Below are 25305 nucleotides of genomic sequence, written 5' to 3' on the forward strand. Positions count from 1 at the left end.
TATTTATTGACAAAATCATTCAACAATTTTCAGTAATAACAAAAGTAATTAATCATGCCTGTGTGGCTAATGTGGCATTTTTTCTAAACAAAAACAGAAAAGGATGGAAAAACCCAAGGCATTGTGCAGCATCTATGAAAAGGGAAACAGAATCAGCATTTCTGTGATTACTGTGCAGGAGACATAAGTTTCACTGTGGCACTTGGAGGCATTTGTGTTAATGGGGCGGCGTCCCCATCAGAAGCTCCCTGAACAATGCCTTGATCATGATGAATGGTGGAGCAGGTTCGAAGGGCTGAATGGCCTCATCTTGCTACTATCTTCTATGTTTCTATGATATGAGAGTGCACCCTCAGAGGTTCGTTCCTTCTCCTCGGAGGTTAAAGTTGGTCCTTATGAGCTGGTGGGTGCAGCTGCCGATGTTCCACCCGTTTTTCTCCTGGCTCTCTCTCAGGCATTGTGTGCTCTTTTCTCCTACAAATGAAAAGAGGCATTATAATGAGTGTACTGTGGAAAAGCCATGCTTTTAGTTGTGTGTCCAGCATGTCCTTTGTCAACAGTCACCAATTCTCAATATCCTTGCCAACTAATAGATATTGCAGTTCATAAACGCCCCTGCCCACAGTCCCTCAATGCCATGCTTCATGCTACCCAATGCACTTGGCCAAGACACCAAGTAATCCCAAACTTGACACACATCACACCTTCACATCTTCCATAAATGGCCAACTGCAACAACAGCTACATGTTCACCCTGGCAGCCTGTAAGAGTCACTGCAGCCAAGTCCTCATGGCTGTTTATCTTTGTTGCGACATCCATGCAGACTATTTGGTCCGTCTGGAAAATCTCCTCTTCCCGTCAGCATGCTAGAAGGACTTCCCACTGATTGCTCGTAGCTTGGAGGAGGACTTGCAAGAAATTATCATCAAACTGTGGGGCCATCCTCAGTCTGGGCCTATCAGCAGCTGTTCCCTCCAATCTCTCTGTCAAATGTGGCCTACAGCCTCTGAGAAAATACAAAGAGAGTTAAAGGGTTAGGGTTAGGGTTAGAGCTTGAATCTCTTCCTAAAACTTGTTATTCTAAGAGGAATGGGACAGGTGTGTGCCAATGTCTTTTTCTCCATGGCGAGGCTGTTGCTGGCACTACAGTCATCAAAAATTAAGGACAAACACTTTGCTGCTGTTGCTGCAATAGTTGAATGCACTTACAAGTTCTAATCTCCAAACCACATCCTGTGCCAGGGTGCTTTTAAATGGAAGCTGTGACCAGCTTCCTGTCTACTCTGTCCCTGGATGTCCTGCCCTGATTCGGCACATTACCTTTCTCGAAGGTTGTCGGCCAGATTCCTGCCAATCAGCTGGTAACTGGCCGCTGAATGTTTTACTCAGCATCTGTAAAAGGCGGGGGTAAGAATCAGCGAATCTTGCACTTCCAGCTTGGACTCCTGCATTTCTCCCTGCCCCTGAAAAGAGTAATATTCACCCCTTAACGTATTTCGACCACCTCTAGCTCGGACTCCTGGTTACTGTTGGTTGAAATACAACTTAGCCCAGATGACATAATCAGAGCCTGATCTGCATATCTAAAGCAGGACCCACCTGTCTCTGACAGATATCCCTCATGGCCACTGAGAAAAAGTAGGTTAAAATTGGTGGCAAGATAGCGTTACCTCAGCGGCAGTTCCTGCTGGCGGTTTTAACTGGAAAAGAAAATTGTGTGGGGTGTAATCACCCGTTTTTCATCCGGCTATAACAGTTGACAGTTTTAGTGCATTCCTTTGAAAAAAATAAGACGTTTCATTTGCCAAATGCTGAAAGGGATGCTTTACTGCAAATGAAACAAGAATTACGCTTCAAATCTTTTGTACATGTTTGTTTAGCCTTATTTTTAATCAGTAGTGGATTAACCAGAAATAGTTTTTGGAGATAGTTTGGTGCACGTTTCGAAGCTCAGGGCACTGAGGATGTATACCTAAAACTGAATGCAGTTCTCCAACTGGAGTCTGGCCAAAACATTGTGCAATTGTAGCATTACTTCTTTACTTCTGTATTTTCTTTCTTGTTTTCTTTTTAATCTGAAAATACTCCTGGTTGAAAAAGAACACTTGTATTCATTCAGCATCTTTCACAAGCACAGGATGTCCCAAAGTGTTTACAGCAAGTAAAGCACTTTTGAAGTGCAGCCATTGTTGGAATGTGCAGGAAATGTGGCAACCAAATTATGCACCACAGGTTCCTACAAACACCAATGGGATAAGGGGCAGAAAATCTACATTTTGTGATGTTAATTGAAGGCTAAATGTTGGCATGGATACCTGAGATAATTCCCCCGCTCTTCCATGGCATTGTGCCATAGGATATTATTGTACTGTTGTCTAAAAGAGCAGACATGGCCTCAGTCTTTTTTGAAAGACAGTGCAGCACTCCCTCAGAACTGAACACCAACCTCGATTTCTCCTGGATTGGAAATTTTTGTTTTGCTGGCCAGCATTTATTGCCTATCCTGTTTCCCATGAAGGCCAGACTGGATAAGAAAGGCAGATTTCCTTCCCCAAAGGACATTAGTAAACCAGGTGGGTTTTTCCGACAATCAACAATGGTTTCATGGTCATCAGTAGACTCGTAATTCCAGATATTTTTCATTGAATTTAATTCTACCATCTGCCGTGGTGAGATTTGAACTCAGTTTCCCAGAACATTAGCTGAGTTTCTGGATTAATAGTCTAGCGATAATACCACAATGCCACCACCTCTCCTATTAAACCCACAACCTTTTGATATAGAGGTGAGACTACTACCAGCTGAGTGATAGCTGACACCACTGATCAGCATGTTTTTAGTAAAAATCATACTGCCCGCAAGCGATGTTACAACAGTTAGGGTAATCTGGTGGAATCAATACCAGGAATGGCATTAGCTTTTCATAGAATCATAGAATCCCTACAGTGCAGAGGAGGCTATTCAGCCCATCGAGCCTGTACCAACAACAAACCCACCCAAGACCTATCCCCACATATTTGCACTGTAAATCCCCTGATATTAAGGGGGAATTTAATATGGCCAATCCACCTAAGCTGCATGTCTTTGGACTGTAGGAGGAAACCAGAGCATCCAGAGGAAACCCATGCAGACACAGGGAGAATATGCAAACTCCACACAGACAGTCACCCGAGGCCGGAATTGAACCCAGGTCCTTGGCGCTTTGAGTCAGCAATGATAACCACTGTGCCACTGTGCTGCCCGTCTTTCTTTAGGTAAATCCTGTAAGTTGCATCCCTGATGAGGAGAAGATTTAAAACATTTGTCGGAAGCCTGTAGCTTGATGAAGCGCACATTATAACTTGCAGCCAGCAATTGAAGTCTATGGCCTGAAATTGTGCTCCCGAATCAGGACTGAATCATCGGGAGAATTTCTGGCTTTGTCCACCCAACTCCTGAAAAACAACCCCAGAAATTCTGATTTTCGTTCTTCATTCATTGGAAGTAAGGTGAGGAGAGGGTAGATGTGAGAGGTCAGCGCATGTAATGGAATTCATGCCCACCAAACCTGGAAAAGGTTTGGAGGGAACACAGGGCCTGCCAGGTTCAGGGGCAGGCTGGGCAAAAGCTTCAGTGATCTGGCACTTTGCTCCCCCCTCCCACCCCACCCCAACATCCCTTACGTTACATCCATGCCACTATATGCCCCTTACCCTGTCTCATGACCCTTCATACCCTCCATGGCAACCTATGCCCCCACCCAATCACCATAGTTCTTTATAAACTCTGCCAACTCATGCCGACCAATGCCCCATCACCCTTTGCCCTTCTGCGTTTCATGCCGGAGAGAGAGTCAGACAGGGAAGGAGAGAGAGAGATGAACAGGGAAGCAAAGCATGGGGGTGTTGGGCAGGGAAGTGGCAAGAGTGAGAGTAGGGTAGAGGGAGAATGTTAGCCTGTGGGAGAGGCAGTGAGCAGGTGGTCAATAGGAATGGGCAGGGGTGAGGGGTTGAAGTTTTCATGAGATTGACTACGAGTTGATTATAAATAGTACATCAATCAGGAACCTGAAGCAACTTTGGGAGAAAACTGTTGGCTATCTCGGCTGTAGGTTCAGGAATTCCCTCCCTAAACCTCTCTATATCTTTACCTTCTTCTCACCTTTCAAATACTCCTACCTCTTTGACCAAATTTTATGCAGTTTGTGTTAAATTTTGTTTGATAATACTCATGTAACATATTTTGGGCTGTTTTACCAGACAGATACTGTAAAGGTGTTGTAGGATTAAGAGATTTATCCCCAGTTCACCTGTTACTGGGTACTTCCTTTACAATTATATTATGTGAGGGAGTTTAACATTCTGCAAAATGAGTTAGAATCATAGAATTGCTATAGATTTTAATATTCTTGTTTGTATTTAGCTAATGTTAAGTGGAAGAATAGAGGGTGCTATGAAGACTTGAGGTTTGAGTATCTTTGATCAGATCACTTGAACTGAATTGGAGCCACTTTGTTACTCAATTAGTACTTAATATTCTTAACTACTATGATTATAGATTCAGTGGGCGCTTGGAATGTGCCAGTCAGAACAATCTAAGAATATTCAATCTATTTCAGCTAATAGTCAACAAAATAGATTGCCTACAATGTACAAATAATGCAACTAACTTACTACATTTTATAACTTATACTACTATTGTGAAAATTAGTCTTAACACTTTAAAAATTATTTATTCATTACATATATAGAATTACATAGGACATACAACATAGAAACAGGCAATTCAGTCAACTCCATGTCAGAGATTAAACTTCCATTTTTCCAAATCTATGTCAGCAAAATCCTCCATTCTGCTCTCCCTCATATAGTTATCTAGTCTCCCTTTAAATACATCTATACCATTGTATACAGCCATTTCCTATGGTAGCGAATTCCAAATTCTTACATCTTCTGGATAAAGGGGTTTCTTCTGAACTCCCTCTTTGACTTATTGTGGACTATCTTCTATGGATTGCCTCTTGTTTTGTGCTTCCCCACAAATGGAGGTAGTCTGATTACATGTTATCGAAAATCAAAAAAAAACTAAAACCAAAGCACGGTCGAGAGTGTTTAATAAACATATTCCTGGCTGCAGACTTTGACATGGTTGGCTACACCATCCTCCTCAATGTTTCTCCACTGTTGTCCTGCTGAGTGGGACAGTTTTGATTGGTTCCATTCTTATCTATCTAATCATGGCCAAAATATCTCTTCCTGTTCCGTGCTCATAGTGAGGATCTATTCTGGGTCCACTCCTGTTCCTCAATCCACATGTTGTCCACACAGAGACATCATCAAAGGCATTGGCCTCCATATTACCCAAAAAATTCTAAAAGTGTTATAAAAGTCTGAAAATAGGTGTATTTCGCAACTGTTTTTTGGGCAATGAAACCTTACCACTCTGTCAGGTTTTTTTGACAGTCATGTGATTTGCATCAGTTGGAGAGGAATGTGGCAAGTTCCACCCTCCCACCCTCACAGAGTACAGGAAAGAGATAGAGAAAGTGATAAACTGGTGTGACAACAATAATCTCTCCCTCAATGTCAACGAAATGAAGGAGATTGTCATCGACTTCAGGAAGCTTGGCGGAGGCCATGCTTCTGTCCATATCAATGAGGACGAAGTAGAAATGGTCAAGAGCTTCAAATTTTTAGGTGGCCAGATCACCAACAACCTATCCTGGTTCTTCCATGCTGACACTATAGTTAAGAAAGCTCATCAGTGCCTCTACTTTCTCAGAAGTCTGAGGAAATTTGATATGTCCACTATGTCTCTCACCAGCCTTTAGAGATGCATCATTCTGGTTGTATCACAGCTTCGTATGGCTTCTGCTGTGACCAAGACCGCAAAATACTACAAAGGGTCATGATCAAAACCCAGTCCATCACTCAAACTAGCCTCCCACCCATTGACTCCATCTACTCTTACTGCTACCTCAGAAAAACAACCTGCATAATTAAGAACCCTACGCACCCCAGAAATACTCTCTTCCACCTTCTTCCATCAGGAAAAATGTACAAAAGTCTGAGGACGCGTACCAACCGACTCAAGAACAGCTTATAAGAACATAAGAAATAGGAGCAGGAGTAGGCCATCTGGCCCTTCGAGCCTGCCCCGCCATTCAATAAGATCATGGCTGATCTGTCGTGGCTCAGTTCCACATTCCCGCCCTCTCCCCATAACCCTTAATCCCCTCTCTTATCAAAAACCCATCAACCTCTTCTTAAAAATATTTAGCGAGGTAGCCTCCACCACTTCAACAGGCAGAGAATTCCAGAGATTCACCACCCTTTGAGTGAAGAAGTTCTTCCTCAACTCCATTCTAAACCACCCCCCCTTTATCTTGAGGCTGTGCCCCCTAGTCCTACTGTCCTTTCTGAGCGGGAAGAGTCTCTCCACCTCTATCCTTTCCATCCCATTCATCATCTTATACGTCTCAATGAGATCTCCCCTCATTATTCTAAACTCTAACGAGTACAAGCCTAGTTTATTCAGCCTCTCCTCATAGCTCAACCCCCTCAACTCCGGTATCAGCCTAGTAAACCTCCTCTGCACTCCCTCCAAGGCCAAAATATCCTTGCGTAAGTACGGCGCCCAAAACTGCACACAGTACTCCAGCTGCGGCCTCACCAATGCCCTATACAGCCGCAGCAAGACCTCCCTACTTTTATATTCAATCCCCCTCGCTATGAAGGCCAGCATCCCATTCGCCTTCCTGACCACCTGCTGCACCTGCAAGCTGGGTTTTTGCGACTCATGCACAAGGACCCCGAGGTCCCTCTGCACCATCGCCTGCTGCAGTTTTTCTCCATGTAAGTAATAATCCTTCCTACCATTATTCCTACCAAAGTGGACCACCTCACACTTGCCAACATTAAATTCCATTTGCCAGTTCCTGGCCCATTCGCCCAGCCTATCTACATCCTTCTGCAGACTCTCCACACCCTCCGCACAATTTGCCTTTCCACCAATCTTGGTGTCATCAGCAAATTTCGACACCATACACTCGGTTCCCTCCTCCAGATCATCTATATAAATGGTAAATAGCTGAGGCTCCAGCACCGACCCCTGAGGCACTCCACTAGTCACCTTCCCTGCTTCTTCCCTGCTGCCATCAGACTATTGAATAGAACTATCTTGCTTTATCTGTATCGTGTGCAAAAAATAATACTTTTCACTGTACACTAATACATGTGAAGACATAAATCAAATCAAATCAAAATATGGGTCACCAACATCGGGGCATCAGGACCCTCCTGATGAGACCCCCGGACCCTTCCTATGGCCCTCTCCCCACATGCCCCCCTTGCAAAACACTGCTGCATAATCCTCCCTGCATAATCCACACCTCCTCCCCCACAACTTGCAACTTGCAACAAGTCCTGTTTCTCTCTCACCCTCTGCTCAGAGATATATTGGTTTCCAGTCTAGGAGTATCTTTTCTTTGTTGCCTAATCCTTCTCTGGCCTTGTCTCTCCACATTGCAGTAATCACCTCCAACCTCGTAACCCTCTGAGATATCTGCGCTTGCCTAACTTTGGCCTCTTGTGCATTCCCGATTATAATCACTTCATCAGTGGTAAGCATTCCTTCAGTTGCCTTAACCCTGAGACCTGGAATAGCCTCTTTACACCTCCCTGCCTCCTACCTTAAGACATTTATTAAAAATGACTTTTTTGCTCAAGCTTTTGGTCATCTGACCAAATATCCCATCACGTGACTCAATGTCATACTTGGTTTTTTGTCATACTTGGTTTTATAATGCTCCTGTGAGGTGTCTTGGGATGTTTCATTATGTTAAAGAAGCTATATAAAAGATAAATTGTTGTACAAGGAAAAGGCTTTGAGGTACAACTTGACCAATTATTGAATTGCGTAGCAACCTTGAGGGGTTGAACAGCCTATGATTCATCTTTTTGATATTTTAGGACATATAATAGATTATCAAATTTAAGTTAGTGAAATATCTAAAATATTAACCTTATCTTCTTAATGGAAAACAGTTTAAAACAAACATGGAACTTAACCCTTTGCAGCTTTTCCAATTTTACATAAGGAATGGGAATTGGAAGAGGCCATTCAGCCCTTTGAGTCTGTTCCTCCATTTAACAAGATTATGGCTGATCTTCTATCTCAATTCCACCTTCGTCTCCATATTCCCTGTATTTCCTTAACCTGCAAGATTTTACAAGCAATTTGTTGGCTACCTAGAGGAGTTGGGAATCCATGAATTTATGAAAATCAGGATTTTATTCCCATAATAGCACCTGGGTAACAATTCACCTGGAGCATGAGCCAGGGATCGGCCAGGCTGAAGTGAGTCAGCAATTGGTGAGAGGGAGGCCTTTCATTTAAGGGAAAACACTTCCTTTTAAGATGTCAGGAGGAGTGGGAACCCTCCTCTGGGCTTCACAAGAGAAGTCATGGTTTCATCTCCTTTTGCCTCCTTTCTCTCTCGTCAGATCATATAAAAAAACTCCCACTCCTGCACTGTAAGTATTAGCTGATGGGCAGCCAATCCGAGCCTGCTGGCAGCTGCTCTGTGCCCTCATCCTAAATGGATTGCTGGTATTTAATTGAGGTTCAGGATTAAAATAACCCAGACTGAAAATTTAACCCAATGAGTGCATTTTGCCAAGTGAAGTGACCTGACTGAGTTACCCAATCGCCCATTTCTGATGAGATCTCCAAATCCAGTAAATTGAGTGTGATGTTTAATAGAGTATGTTCCATGCTAATTCATGTCAAAATTAATGTTCAAAATGCATTATTTTATTACTTTTGGAAAACGTATTATTCAGCATGACACATAATTATGCGTGCATACAATCGTAGTTTTTCCCAGCTACAAATTGTTGCAAAGTTGGTTAATGGTTTCCAGCTGTAAGCAGTTGCAAACATTCCTCTAGCAATTGGTCTTCTGCTGGAATGAGTGCAGGGATGCTTTGTTCAGATGCTCTATCTACTCTCCAAAGCTTCTGGATTTCCTGTCAAACATCAGTAGCTGCATTGCGTAGCCAAGCTGGAATTTAAAGATGGTTTGATTTTAACTATTTATGTTGAGGTCCCTGGCTTCAGACAATTGTGCAGCATTGTATTGATTCTTTTTCTTCCAGCTTTGAGTGAATTGAGAATAAGGATGGTTATTATTTCTAAGCCTCCAGTGATGTTTTGCACCACATCGATTGTTTTCACTCACTCTGATAATTAGAACTGATGCAGTGATTTTAAATTCAATCTGTAGGCTTTATCTGCTTGCACAATGAGGAGTATTCAATTCGTCTGGACAAAACTTGACTGGTTCTATTTAACATTTAAAGCTACCGAGAGTAAAAGCATCTTCCATGTATGTTCCTGTATCCTTAGGAACCAGCATCAAATAACTCGCGTTTTGTGAAAAGAAGTGTTGCTCCTTCAACTCTGAAAAGAAACTGAAATAATTGAAAGCAATAATAAGGTGAAAAGCGCTGAAAACATCTCCATAGCGATTTCTCATTTATTCGGTTGGCTTAATGGGAAAGCAGTGAATTAATCCCACTTCTTTAGGTTGCTTAAAAAGACACCTTTTGGAGCTGAGATTAGGTTTTTGTAGTTTGATTGACATTCACGCTGGAAAGGAAGTGATTGACAAACACTTAAGAGTAATATGCTGCTGGTTCTTCACGTAGCTGCAACTGGTCTGTATCGAAACTTCAAAGGGAAATGCGTGTTTGGGGTTTCCTTTCTTTCGAGGCTCCATTGTCTTTCTACCACAATTGTCTCTACTCAATAGAGTGGAGGTCACATCTGAAAAGCAAATTGAGATGCATTTCAAAGCAGCGTGGCTTGACTCTTCAACGGTTAGGACCTATAGAAAGTGCAAGCTTCAGAAAGAAATAACCTATGACACAATCCCTTTGCAAATGACGACTGAAGTGATTTATTCGACTCAGTGAGAGTCTAAAATACCTCCAAAGAAATGCTGCTTTTAAAAACAGCATTGGACAGACTGTTCGCATGCCCTTCTATCATCATTTAGTATCAATGAACCACCAACCATACAAGTGGCATGGTGGCACAATGGTTAGCACTGCTGCCTCACAGCACCAAGAACCCGGGTTCAATTCCTGGCTTGGGTCATTGTCTGTGTGGAGTCTGCAAGTTCTCTACATGCCTGCATGGGTTTCCTTTGGGTGCTCCAGTTTCCTTCCAGTCCAAAAGATGTGCTGGTTAGGCACATTAGTCATGCTGAATTCTCCCTCAATGTGCCCGAACAGGTACCAGAGTGTGGTGACTAGGGGATTTTCACAGTATCTTCATTTCAATGTTAATGTAAGACCACTTTTGACTAATAAATTCTTTAAAAGTCATCATGATCATTTGAATTGTATTAAGTGTTTGTGCCAGAACATGGCTCCAATCCTCATTGTCCCATCCAATTATCACATCTCCTGGATCTTCTCCTCCCATGTCCAGAAGGGATCCAGCATTTTTCCATATTCTTCCCCCTTGGTTCTCATCACCTATAAGTCTCCCATTGACATCACCTGAAAGCATGCGATTGACTTCCAATATACACTGATACTACTTTTTTGCCCCCATCATTGACTTAAGGGCTGTTGCTGAACTAACCGATGGTATGTCTGACATCAGGTCCCAGATGAGTTGGAATATTTTCAAGTTAAACATCAGCAGAATGCAAATTATTCTTTTTTGGCTTTCAATTGAACCTGACTCCACCAACTTTCCTGGCTGTGCCTTGAGACAAAACCTGGTAGTACACAACTTCAGGGTTCTGTTTGATCTCACGCTAATACTTGAGTTGCACGTTGGAATTTCTGAAACTTCACCCATTTAGACCACAAGCATTCTCCTCCATAATCACCTCCTTCCTGGATTCTGATCCTCAACTAATTGAGAACTCTGCAATAAGTCAGCACATTGGTACAGTGATTGGCACTGCTGCGTCACAGCACCAGGGACGCAGGACCGATTCCAGCCTCAGGTCATTTTTCTGTGTGGAGTTTGCAGATACTCCACGTGTCTGCGTGGGTTTCCTCCAGATGCTCTGGCTTCCTCCCACAGTACAAAGAAGTGCGAGTTACGTTGATTGGCCGTGCTAAATTGCCCCCTTGTAGTGTCAGGGGGATTAGCAGGATAAATATGTAGGGTTGCGGGAATAGAGCCTGGATGGGATTGTGGTTGGTACAGACTCGATGGACTGAATGGCCTCATTCTGTACTGTAGGGATTCGATGAAGTTCTTGTGCTCTCATTTGTGGTTCAATGGCAATATTCTCACCTCTGAATCAGAAGATTGTGGGTTCAAACTGGTATTGGTGAGGGCACCATGGAGAATCCTGCGCTTTTCTTCTCAACTGGATATTGTGAATAATCTTGGGCTTTAGGAAGGCCTCACAAAGGATGCAGAAAAGATTTATGAGAATAGTTCCAAGAATGGGGACTTGAGGTGAGTGGATAGATTGGGAAAACTGAGCTGTTCTCTTTGAAGAAGAGAAATTTGAGAGGAGATTCAATAGAGGTATTCAAAATCGCAAGGGGCCTGGACACAGTAGATAGGGTGAAACTATTCCACTTGACAGAAGTTTGGAGAACCAGAGGGAACCAAAGGCAACAGGAGGAAAAATGTTTTTCATCAGCAGCAAGTGGCTAGGATTTGGAATGTGCTTCTTGGAAGTATGGTGGAGGCAGAATCAATCATTGCATCATTAGGGAAGTGCATAGTTATCTGAAGAGGGAACATTTGCAGGGCTAACAAAGTGCAGGTCAGTGCGACTAGCTGAGGTGCTCTTGAAATAGATGCACAGATACAAAGTAGCAAATTGCTTCCTTCAGTGTGGTAATGATTTTATGAAATAATGCCATGGGATTTTTTTTGATACCCACCTATAAGAGTAGATAGTACCTCAGTTTAATGTTGCATCTGAGGTCACAACCTCTGATTGTGTGGAATTCCCTCAATATTGCACTGAAGTGAAAGCTCAAGCCTCTGGAATGGCACTTGAGCCCCAACCTTCTGAGACTCCGATCACTCCCTTTGCGTCCTGCTCAGGCCTTTCCTACCCCTCCTCCTCCATCCTGGGGCCCTTTGATCTTACCTGGTTCTCCAGTGCTCAGACCTAGGCTCTAATGTCCTCCTGCATTTCTTCTGTCCACTACCGTGCGGTTGCTGAAGGGAATGGAGAGCTGCTGGCCAGCAAGGGGCTGAAATCCCTCCGACAGCATTTGATGCTCATTCCAGTATGAAATGTCTGTGGAAACTTGAAACAGGATGTTGTGGCCTCGTTTGGGCAACATCGTAAAACCCCGCTTGAGGCCAGCAGAGATTTCCAGTCTGGGAACCTCGCCTGCCTGGAGTCAGTGGTAGGGTTTCAATAAAGTCAGTGGGGATCTTTGGATGGCGGGAAGTGAGATCCATAAAATTCAGGCCATTGAGTTGGTTTCTGACAAAAGACCCAAGATGTTAACCCTTATTTTCACTCTGCAAAGATGTTGCCTGACAGGTGGAGTGGTTCCAGGATTTTTTTGTTTTTTTTATTTTTTTTATTTTGGAGCAAATGCAGTATCTTACTTTTCTGTAAACAAATGACCTTTACATGTTTTCCTTTACTTATTTGTATTTATATTTTCTGCAATTTTTGAAGCTGTGCATAGTAAAGAAGATGCATGCAAGATGCACCAATTAATTGGAGGGGGTAATGCAGTAATAGTGGGGCCTATCCTGTGCCTCAGTCACATTGGATGTTCAACATTACTGCAGTTTGGCAACACGAGAACATTTTGATTTGACATTCCAATGGGCGGATAACTTTGGGTTTGGCGAGATCACAGAAGATTTAGCACAGCTGAGGTTGCAAATTCAGGCTTGGCTTTCTTTTGGTACCTGATTTTTGGTCCTGATTGGGCTCAGTTCGGAGGCAGGTGGGCAATACCTGTTTGCTATTATTCTGACTGCATCCCTCCCTTAGACCGTATTCTGCAAGCAGGATGAGAGGCAGCAGAGCTACCTGCCCGCACCCATGCAATCATGGGTGACCAGGGTCAGTTGAACTATCTGGAAGTGGTCTCCCAGTGCTCGTTCTGGGATGTGAGCGCTGCAATCGGGCCAAGAGGCCCTTCCTATCTGCCTGCGTGCTGCAATAGCCCTAACTCATAGCGGTAGCTTGGCTGCCAAAGCCATTTTTTGGAATACATTTTTAAAAGGTTGGAGAGAGGGCATCTCCATTCTGAAGCACCTTCTCCCTCACCACCCTTCCATTGCATCCTGCTGCTGCTTTCAAACTGGGTTCAGTTGACCCTCCAGCTCCAAAGACCTCGTCACCCTCTGGCGGTTATTTGGTAGACAGAGAAAGGAAAATCACAATGAGTGATTGTTCCCCAAATGGTGCAGGCTTCTGACTTCCAATTCTATTCTTTTCTTTATTTATTTGTGGGACATGGGAGTCACTGGCTGGCCAGCATTTATTATCTATCACTAGTTGCTCCTGGAGAGCAGTTGAGAGTCAGCCACATTTCTGTGGCTCTGGAGTCACATGTAGGCTAGACCAGGTAAGGATGGCAGATTTCCTTCCTTTAGGGACAATGGTGAATCAGATGGGTTTTTCCAACAATTGGCAATGGTTTCATGGTCATCAGTGTACTCTTAATTCCAGATATTTTTTATTGAATTCAAATTTCACCATCTGACGTGGTGGGAATTCGAACCCGCGTCCCCAGAACATTAGCTGAGTTTCTGGATTAATAGTCTGGTGATAATGCCACCAGGCCATTGCCTTCCCTGAGCCTTACAGTGGAGTTCAGAAGCCTGAAGGGAAAATCCTGCCTCATCGCTCTGCCTTTAATTCTGACAGCTACTGTATTAGTCAATAGAATGGGGCAGCATGGTGGCACAGTGATTAGCACTGCTGCCTCATAGCGCCAGGGACCAAGGTTTAATTCCGGCCTCGGGTCACTGTCTGTGTGGAGTGTGTATGTTGTCCGTGGATTTCCTCCGGGTGCTCCGGTTTCATTCCACAGTCCAAAAATGTGCGGGTTAGGTTGATAGGCTATGCTAAATTGCCCCTTAGTGGCAGGTAAGTATGTGGAGTTATGGGGATAGGGCTTGGGTGAGATTGTTGTTGCTGCAGGCTGGATGGGCTAAATGGCCTCCTTCTGCACTGCAGGGATTCTATGATTCTAATTCTGACTGCTACAGTATTAGTCATTCCTCACTGCCAACACTAGATCTGATAATCAGGAATTAATAAAGCTTGCTTGTTTTAATGTTCACCTAATTCTGTTTCAATAATGAGTTTAATTGCAATGAGGAAGGATGCTGTGGAAGCAATTTTCATGTTTATGACTGCAAGCGGAGTAATAGCATTGCTGGAAACTGAGGATGCATACTTATTGTACTTCCCCTCTGGTGATCAGACCACAGTTATTTTGGTGAGGAATTATGTTGTGCCTGTTCTCAATGCAAACAGGAAAGAGCTTCAGCAGTTAAGGCAATTTGGGATGCTATGATGTCAATAAGGCTCAATGCAATTTTGAAATACCAAAGGCTGTTACATGTGCTGCTGAAGAATTGTTGTAGAAAAACCAAAAAAACCGAGGTCCTTAAAAGACCAAAAGTCTTGACAAGAACATTTTTTCAAAATGATTCATGCTCCTTTTGGCAACTAGAAATCACCACCCTGACTGCATGGCCCTCGACAGCCCCTTTCAGGATTTCTTTCCCCCTCTTCTTAACCCACCAGGTTACATTTCCCACCCTACCTGCACAGTCAGCTGCTGAGAGGTTGTGAGCAGTTCATTGATAAAAATCATTCAGCCATAAAAACACTCGCATCTGTTAAATGACAGATCAATAACCTACATGTGTATAGAGCCTTTTACACAGGGCAGCACAGTGGTTAGCACAGCTGTTACTGTGTCAAGGACGCAGGTGATTCCCAGCTTGGGTCACTATCTGTGCAGAGTCTGCACCTTCTCCCTGCGTCTGCATGAGTTTCCTCCGGGTTCTCCAGTTTCCTCCCACAGTCTGAAAGATGTGCTGGTCAGGTGTATTGGCCATGCTAAATTCTCCCTCAATGTACCCAAACAGACACCAGAGTGTGGCAACTAGGGGATTTTCATAGTAACTTCATTGCAGTGCTAATGTAAGTCTACTTGTGACACTAATAAATAAACTTTTAAAATCCCACACCTCTTCACAGAACATTATCAAACAGACATTGACAGATTTTAACAAGTGTCTTAAAGGGCAGCACGGTGGCATAATGGTTAGCACTGCTGCCTCACAGCATCAGGGACCTGGGTTCAATTCCAGCCTTGGGTCACTTGTCTGTGTGGCGTTTGCATGTTCTCCCTATGTCTGTTTGGATTTCCTCCGTGTGCTTTGGTTTACACCACCCTCCAAAGATGTGCAGGAGAGGACGGTTGGTCATACTAAGTTGCCCCTTAGTGTCTTAAGATGTGTAGACTAGGAGGTATTAGTTGGGTAATATGTAGTGTTCTGGGGATAGGGCCTGGGTAAGATGGTCTGTCAGAGAGTCTGCAGGCTCAATAGACTAAATGGCCTCCTTCTGCACTGTAAAGATTCTATGGATTGTAAGAGGAAAGAAAGGTGTCAAGACAGAGTTTTAGGAATCATATCAGTCTCTGCTCCTTTTTGAAAATTGGTAAACACAAAGCAAAGGTACACTAGGAGTGCAACTAATCATAAATAAAAGCAAAAACCTTGTGTCAAATGATTCATTCCCAGGGTAATATGCTCTCATTATAAAGTAATAGTAATTGTGTGGGTCATAGACTGACAAAGAAATGTGTCACCTGTAATGTTGAAAGTACCTATGACAACTTAAGAAGTAATTTAGATACTTAAAATGAGATTTCAATTAAATCTCTGCCCCATGTATTGAACTGAATATATTATAGATGTCTCTTCTCAGACTTTTAAGACTAAGCTTTTTGTCACCTGATTGATGATGAAATGTACCTTACAAGTTGAGAACATTACATTGTTGTTACGCTGCTCACTTGATAAGATTTGAAGAATTAAAAGCAGGAGAGGTTACTAAAGACTGTTACCAACAACATACTTACTGCAATTTTCATCAAATTTTATAATACTGTTAAATTATCAGCATAAGCTTGATTTGTTTCACAAATTTCTCTATATATTTTGCATTTTATTTGGCAAACAGGATTGAATTTGCTATCGAAGTAAGAACTTTAACCATGTGCATTTTCTGTTGTGTGTAGAGACGTCGTACTACTCTGCTGCTTTGGAGTCCAACAAAATACTTGGAAGTTTTTTCACTCCTATTGTCCTGGATTGTCTCCGGTTACTTCAGACCAGTTATCAGCTGTCAAACCTGAAGAGGATTAGGATTGATTCAGGTGGGATCCTCTTTTCTATATTTTATAGACATTGTCTTTTCCCCTACTCTTGGCATAGAACAATTTTATCTTATAAAATGCATACTTTGAGAAAAGATGTTTCTGTCAATCCAGCAAGGAAATAGTGACAGACTTTTATTTAGCTTACAATAATGTATTATGTGGTAGAGGGAATATTTGGTCACACACAGTCATTAATTCCCCATATGCAATAATGGAATATTGCTTTATTAGATATGATGTTGTAAAGATAGCCAGTACTGCAAATAATACATTATTAGATATAGTGGGATAATCTCTTCCTCTTTTCCCCTACACTTCCTTGTTCACAACAAGATATATCGGTAGGATTTGCAATGGAAGTCATAGGGAGTGGGACAGAGTGTTTGATGGACCAGCAGAAGATCCATTGACTTTGGACAGGGATTTCTGGTCCCAATGCAGACAGGACTGGAAAACTCTGCCCAATGAGTTTAAAAACTGTTCTAAACCTTTCCAGTGGCTTGACTTTAGAGAATAGACATGAAAAAGGCTTTCTGGGAAGTTTAAATGGAAAGAAAAGATAAACATTTATTTACACAGCACTCAGAATGTAAACACACACACACACAAACACACAAGAAAGCATGGGTACTAGAGATGAAGAATACATTTTGGTTATCAGCAGAATAACAAGAAACAAATCATGCATTTTGAATTAGTAATTGAAAATGAGAAGCATTGCAAGCCTAATGAGTTCATTCTTTTCATCTGTGAAGATAAATGGAGGTTAAAAGTCATGGGGTTTCACATTAAATTGTGGCCATGATTCTGTAGAAAAGAGATGTACTCTTGCAGGTGGGAATAAACTAGCATCTCTCTCACTGTCTGAGTTAATTGATTGTTCAGCAGGATTCTGTACTTCTTTCTGAGCGCTGGGTTCCCTTTGTGCTGTTTGACCCAGATGACCTGCAACTGGTCTGTCCTGGGAAGAATAAGATAGGTTATCACAAGTCAGTTTCAATCATGTGACAATATGATCAATACATCTGTTAGCTACACACGCCATAAGTCATTGCAAGACAATGAAGGATGAATGGTTGCCATTCACAGCTGCTGGTGATAAACTGGTCTGGAGCCTAAGCATTAACTCAATTTCTGTCTCCACAGATGCTGCCAGATCTGCTGTGTCTTTCCAGCAGTTTCTATTTTTATTTCTGATCTCAGAATGGACTTCCACAGTGACAGTTATATTGTAGATTCTTTCCCTCTGGCCTTTAGCTGGATGAATCTCCAAGGCTCCTTTAAATTCTTACAAACTGACCTTTTCAATCTGACTGCAAGCTCCCATTCATGTTTGTGTAGTGAACAATAGAGTCAGCATTTTTCTGCTTCAGGTACCATATTGGCTGCCACTATCTCATGGTCTCTGCTTCTCAGTTGGCAAAATAACACATCAAAACAAAACTGCTGTCTGTGTCCAATATTCATGGACTTTTAGGGAAGCATGTAACCTGATCTCAAAAGTGGCTTCCTCTGCCCCTTCCCCAAGACAAACATGTTTGCTCACTAGGTAGAGATGCTAATTAACTATCTTGTAACCCATTTCTTTTCATCTTAGAAATATGTGGATAATATACAATACAACTGTTTACAACCTGAAACCAACAACAATTTTCTTGGACTTTGGGAGGCTCAGAGGGTGGAAATTTACTGTCCCACCTGGCACAGAAATTTTAGTGGACAGGACAAGGACCATACAAATGTCTGTTGACCTCGGGTGGGATATCCGACTTTGGGGTGAGCACAGCTGGAAAATCCCGCCCTGAGTCTACTTGTGATATATTCGGTGACATTGTCTTTAAGTATATTGTGCCATCTTCTCAGTCAATTCAAGTCTTCCTTCGGACTCCAACAATCAAACCAGAACAGGTCACATGACCTTCTCATTTACCCTAAATTTAAAGATACAGTCCCAATGTATAATAATCTTATAAACCTGATTGGTTTATAAGATGTTGAAATAAGTTTATTGAATCCAATTATAGCAAGATCCTTTTTGGTTAAAGCAGAAGATCCATTCCAGTCCTGGAAACAGTGTGGGTGTCCATTTGAACCAACCACTTGTGCCACACCAATATGCCAAGGTAATATATTTACCATTTGTCCATTTGTGATGTTAAAAAAGTTTCCTTTAAATGGTTCATCTCAAGGCATTCTATTAACACTAGTTTATAAAGTAGGCTCCGAGATGGCAGGTGGTTAGGATGCAAATGAACTGGCTTTGATGTTGTTTCTTTATAGTCTGTTGGTGATGAGTTGTTCACCAGCTTGTCTCAGCATTTGATAAATGACTCGTGTCTATTGTGTTGCTGGTCCTGGGTGTTCAGCAGGGGATCTGGCAGGCTTTCCTTTTCTGGCAATGAACGACAAGAAATAAAATACAGAATCAGGCACAGGCAGTGAGGTAGAAAGGGCATTGAAGGATGGATGACAAGAAAGGACAGCTAGAAACCGTTTTGCTCAAGTCAAATCATACAACCTGTTAATGTGGGAAGTACATACTGCTCAGATTCTCAAACTAAATCAAATGAGTTGGATCAGAACTTTATCATGAGCATATTGATTATTTTGAAATCTCATCTCGCCAAATGTTTGCTCAGTTTATCATTGGAGAAATTGTAGAAGTACATTTAAAAAACAGGGTGTTGGAGTTTAACTCCAATACATTTTCTGCAAATAATTTTTGAAAGGCCCATAGAATTTCCTGACAGCACTCATCAATTGGAGATTCAATATAAAATATATTATTCAATCCCTAATTTTGTTCCTCCTAACCTTTCCTTGGGTAGATCCTCATCTGCTCACAGCTGACTGTTTTCTCCGTGGACTTGTCCATTGTTCTGTTCAATCCTGCTCCATATGTAGCTGTCAACAGATGTCCAATATTTGGCCTGTTTACTTAGCAACATTTTAATCCCACAAATGTACCATTTCAACAGCTACCAGATGAAATTGTTTTTAGCTGAACTTTAGCGATTCATTAATCTGAGGCCAGCAGAAAGTAAGCAAAGTTGCCATACAGTTAAAGATCACATATTAACAGAAGATAAGTTTGTATAAAGAACGTATTTCACCCATTTGATTTAGTCCTACCAGAATATTAACTTCACTGTCTTCCTATTGTAACATCTGTCTTTTTCTTAATACACCCCTCATAGATAGGATGATCTTAGCCAGAAAAATGAGAATTATCAGGATCTTCTGAAGAACAGCAATCATCTTCTGATTGCTGCTGCGCTTAGACATCCCTCCACACCGACCACCCCACCCCCCCCGCCCCCCCCACCCCACCTCAATGTTGTTCTGCATTTCTTGTCAGGTCTTCCCAGAAATACAGAGCACAGTGACCTTCGGAGAACTCCACTGAATCGCAATCGAATCGGGAAGACAGGTCATAGAGTCATAGAATCCCTACAGTCCAGAAGGAGGCTATTTGGCTTATTGAGTCTGTACCAACCACAATCCCACTCAGGCCCTATTCCCCGTAATCCCACACATGACCCCTTTCTTTGGCATGAGCTGCCATATGACAAGTTTAAAGATTCAGTGTGGATGTTAATAAATGGATGAATGAATGAATAAGTGAATGGCTAGGCAGGTGAGACAAGTGAGTAATTGGGTAGGATGGTAGTTGGATGAGGTGGTATGGTGGCAGGTAGCTGAGGTAGTTGGTGAGTAGGGTGACATGTAGATAAGGTGGTATTTGGTGTGCTGGCAGATGGGTCAGATGTTAGGTGGTGATAGGTAAAATGGTAGGTGGTTGGGGATAGTAGTTGGGTAGGGGTGTAGTCATATTGGACGGGAAGGTGTAGTCAGATCGAAGACTAGTCAGATTGGGTTGTGGGGTTAGTTAGATGGTGGGAATAGGCATGTCTGGTCAGTTGTAGCTGCATGTGGTCAGGAGGATTAGTCAGATTGGGGTAATCTGGAATTATATCTCATCCAATAGACAGCACCTCCAATAGTGATGCACACCCTCAGAAATGTCAACTAGGTTGTGTGCACAATTTCTTACAATTGCGCTTGTTACACACAAGATCAGAAACTCTAAGATACTTTATGAAGTTAGCCTAGACTCTAACTTTTACATTTGTTTTTAGCATTGGTGAGTATAAGGTGTTTCACTCCAGATATGATTCAAGTGACCCACTAGGAAGCTTTAATCAAACCAAAACTATTTTAAAATCACAGTTAGAATATAACAAAAATAATTAGCATAACTTTTACCAGTTAAAATACTTAAATATGACAAAATATACTTCTTAACAGCTAACTATCTCGATTGTTCCAATTTAGCAGTATCCTCACATAGATATTAATCCCTTCTTTAAAACCAGTTAGCACGGAAAGCAAAGATGCTTATGTGGGTGCTAGATTTGGGTACTAAATAGTGATCCAGACAGAGCTCTGTTTTCCAGTTCTCATGCAGCAGCTTTCAAAGAAAGCTCCACCTCCAAATAGTAGAATCTCAGACTGCTTTAAGTTCTCAGTGAAAGCCTAGCCTCACCCTTTCAAATTACCTTACCTGTCAGTCAACCTAATCAAGCCCCACTCTGAAAGATCCCAGGGCAAAACACAAAAACAACAGAATTCTGCATTAGTTCAGATTAAAACAAACGTTGCTATCATTAAGATCAATTATGCTGCTGCAGAAACAATACAGTGCTGCTGGATCCAGACAAAAGACTCCAATAAAATAAAAGGGACTAGCAAGCACATTCAGCACAGAAACATGACTAAAATATATTCTTTAAAGGCACAGTATCATCACATATTTAAACTCGCAGCCTTCTGATTGAGAAATATGAGCATTGCCATCCAGCTTCGACCAATTTGGTGCATGGACAATATGTAAATTATCAAATATTGATTGTGTGAAATCGTATTTCAAAGAAAGACATGATAATATTACACTTGTTATGGCCTCAGAATGTCCCAAAGCATCTTATAGCCAATGAATTACTTCTGAACAATAGTTACTGTTGTAATTGAAGAACACAGCAGTTGATTTGCCCACACTAAACTCTCACAAATAGTTGATAATGATGAGATAATCTGGGGGTAAATATTGTCCAGGCCACCGCGGGATCTTCCCTGCTCTTTATCAAAATAGTGCCATGGAATCTTTTATATTAGAGTAGTGAATCTTTGGAAAACTCAGTTATTTAGTTTATTCATGACAGGGGTCAACAGATTGAGTATTAAGGAAAATATGAAATGTAGGAATAGTGCATGAAAGTGGAGTTGAGATAGGAGATCCTGAGGTAGGAGCTCCTGAGGTAGGAGCCTTGTAGGTGGCATGGTGACACAGTGGTTAGCACTGCCACCTCATTGCACCAGGGACCTGGGTTCGAATCTTGACCTAGGGTCATTGTCTGTGTGGAGTTTGCACGTTCTCCCCATGTCTGTGTGGGTTTCCTCTGGCTGCTCCGATTTCCTCCAACAGTTCAAAGATGTGTGGGTTAAGTTGATTGGCCATGCTAAATTGGCCCTCGTGTCAAGGGATTAGCAGGGTAAATATGTGGGGATTGGGCCTGGGTGGGATTGTGGTTGGTGTAGACTAGATGGGTTGAATGGCCTCTTTCTGCACTGTATGGATTGTATGCTTCTATGATCTATTATGATCTTGCTGAATGATGGACAAAACAGGCCAAAAGGGCCAAATGACCTTCTACTGCTCTTATTTCTTGTATTCTTATGTCCATCTGAGAGGGAATATTGTTTCATCTGGAAGACAACATCTTCAGTGCAAAAATCCCCTAGCTCATAGTGTTCAAGGACTAATGTGTTGCAATGGTCCTTAGCAATCTACACAAGAGAAATATCTGATGGAATTAAATCAAAGTGAAAAAGGATGCAGCAGGAAGCTTCAGTTCACCACTTTGATTTTCAGGTGACTTGCGATTTGTTCTATTCATTCATGGGATGTGGTTGCTGTCCATCGCTAGAGAAAGTGGCGGTGAGCCACCTTCTTGAATACAATTAAATGGCACACTAGACCATTTGAGAGGGAAGCATCCCTGTGGCCTGGAGTTTTATACAGGCAAGGACAAATATAGCAACAGATTTCCTTCTGATATAATCCCCAAATGCCCTCCAGATAAGAAATTACCAAAAAGATTTCACGTTATGTAACTTAAACACATATTCAAATGAGTGCAAATCACAGGAATGAACAAACAAGTGAAAGATTGCTGCTAAAACACATATTGTTGAAACTTTTTGTCTGGCACTCATCAGGCTAATTAAGTAGAATACAAAATATAAAGGGAAGAAAGTGTTGTGATTGGTTGGCGACCTAGTCCTTGTCAGGTCACATGGTCAGTATTTCTTATTGCCCAAGAAAATGGCAATTGATTCCTTTACAATTGATGCAAACTCTCAAAAGTCCTTTTCAAACATTAAAAACAATTACAAATTCCACAGATCTTTTAAAGGAATTACTACTTTTTCATACTGTACTGCTCCACAAAGGACATTAGTGAAGTAGATGTGTTTAAACAGCAATCCAGTAGTTTCATGGTCACTATTATAAAATTCCATATTTTGATTGAATTAACTGAATTTAAATTTATCAACTGTTGTGGTGAGATTTGAACTCAAGGCTCTGGGATTATTCTTGCAGGCCTATGAATTACTAGTGCAGCAACATAACATGTTTGTTATTATGATGACCATAAGACTGAACTACATCTCTAGACAAGTCAACTGACCTCTCAAGCTGTATCTGCAGCAAATGTTGGCCATGATTTGACAATTTTTAAACTCCAAATCACTATCTTTGTATATGAAACTCAGGCCAATGTTTAGAATACTATAATTGGAATGCCTTTGCGATAGAATGTCTGTGTATAAGTCTGTTTCTGATTGTTTGGTTAAGCTGAAGCATAAGTATTGTTGATGTAATCACCATATTGAATTATTTTATACAGAATATGACCTATCTTATTAGAGGCTTGAAGATTCTCCACAAGGCTGAAGGTCAGCCAGCTTCTATACTTTCTTACTAAGTTCATGAGAAGCAAGTTAACGGGTGGCAGGGTTTCCTGAAAAGTTCAGCTGGGAACTCCCCTCAGCTCCACATGGCAGCCCTGCAGCCATTAACATTTGAGGTGGGCCTTCTGCCCGTGCCTGGGGAAGGAGACTCCTGCCTCCAATTGGTGCCGTCCATCTGATTGACTAGCAGTACCACCAGAAGTGGTGATCCGCCCCATCAATGGGCGGGGCGAGCCAGTAAAATCATAACCAACATTTTTTTTGGAGGAAGGAATCAAAAGAATGTACTCAACTTCTGTTCTGTGTATAAAGTCATGTTTAAACAATGAAGAATTGTTTTGTACACTGTTTTAGCAAGTATTGGTATCCTTTTTACAGCAGGTTTTAATCTCCTGAATCAAAGAGTTTGAATCAAGTTTGTGTACACTAATATCATGAACACATTGCCACTTGATGTAGATTTGGAGAACAATTGAATTCCAGACAAATGTGAGAATAGCTGTCTTCAACATCAAGACATCAAGGAACAAGCCAATGTCTAGATACCTGACACAAAGGAAAATGTTGTGTCTGTTGGAGGTTAATCATAAGAGAGGGGATTAAAGGTTATGGGGAGAGGGCGGGAATGTGGAACTGAGCCACGACAGATTAGCCATGATCTTATTGAATGGCGGGGCAGGCACGAAGGGCTGGATGGCCTACTCCTGCTCCTATTTCTTATGTTCTTATGTTCTTATGACATTCCACAGAAGTGTTTCAAGAAGCAGCCCACCGTCTTCTTCCATGGCTTTTCCGCCATTATAAAAATGAAAAATAGGCTGCACCCTGACAATTCCATATTAGGTGTCTCGTCCATGAGGTCGGGATGTCCCAAACCTGAAGGGGCCTTCCAATGGAGGCTCCCTCACTGGAAAGCAAGAGTGAGAATTTTTTCTGTTTCTCACCCTCAATCATTGGGCACCCCCCTGCCTAAAAATTGAGACTGGGTAGGAAAAGGCCCTTAACTGGCCATTAAATGGTCATGTAAGGGCCTCATTAGGGGCATGGGTGATCTTACTGTCCCCCCACTATGAAATCAAATCTGGGCCAAGGTAAATGGGATCCCATGCTATGTTACGCTCCCCCACACCACTAGGGGTCTGGGGTAAGATAAAATTCTGGCCTTGGTTTGTTCTTTTCAATTTACATCATCCAAAGATGTGTGTTTCTAAATTTCAATTAGCAACATCCAAAATTAAATTAAATCCCTCCTAGTCTTTTGAGAACTGTGATAAGAATCAAAATCCTCAAATCTTTGCAGCAATTTTAATCCAAGATTGATCCATACCAACTCGCAATTTATTATATCATTGAAAATTTTCAAATAAAGCATGCTTCCCCTGTAATCTAAATCAGAAAGTCACAAATTCAAGCACATAAATATGATGCACACAAAAATAAATCCTCATAGAGACAGAAAAGAGTGCCACGTGTGTTTAAAGGAAGGAGACAGAAATAAATCAATTACGTCAACCGCCCCAATTCTATCTTCAACTGCCTTTCAACAACTGTAATTAGGAACTACAGAGAAAAAATAATTTCTTACAGAACAGACACAGTCCAAGAGGTTAGGCAGCAGCCTTTCACGGTCATTCTATCAGTCAAATTCATATTTTTATCAGGAGTTCTTTAGTTTCTTCTTTAACTTAGCCCATTAAATACAACTCTGTTCAGACACATTTCATAACACATTCATATTTACTGTTGAACAACTTAATGCCCACAGAGACCAAACACCAACATAAACTTACATACAAACACACAAGTTTTCTTCCTTTTGTCCTTCCAGCAGCATTCTGGATCATTGTGCTAATTCCAATGTCA

The 25305-nt window shown here is 41.8% G+C and overlaps 2 protein-coding genes across 5 annotated transcripts in view; one reads left to right on the plus strand and one right to left on the minus strand.

Moving 5' to 3' along the window:
• LOC145350204 (tetraspanin-6-like) overlaps positions 1-25305 on the minus strand; it is a 136616-nt gene that overhangs the window by 102104 nt on the left and 9207 nt on the right. The gene's annotated exons all lie outside the window — the stretch shown is intronic.
• The window catches only part of LOC145350125 (myosin light chain kinase, smooth muscle-like), a 331906-nt gene that overhangs the window by 47391 nt on the left and 259210 nt on the right, over positions 1-25305 (plus strand). For 3 of the 4 annotated variants that reach the window (XM_080199061.1, XM_080199060.1, XM_080199063.1), the window contains exon 2: positions 16267-16404. The gene's annotated coding sequence lies outside the window, so the exon portion shown is untranslated. Of the gene's footprint in view, positions 1-16266; positions 16405-18458; positions 18531-25305 lie in introns of those variants that run through there. The other variant, XM_080199062.1, reaches the window with a different exon arrangement.

The sequence above is a fragment of the Carcharhinus amblyrhynchos genome, chromosome 11, assembly GCF_965287045.1.
Source record: "Carcharhinus amblyrhynchos chromosome 11, sCarAmb.v2.hapA, whole genome shotgun sequence".
NCBI lineage: Eukaryota > Metazoa > Chordata > Chondrichthyes > Carcharhiniformes > Carcharhinidae > Carcharhinus > Carcharhinus amblyrhynchos.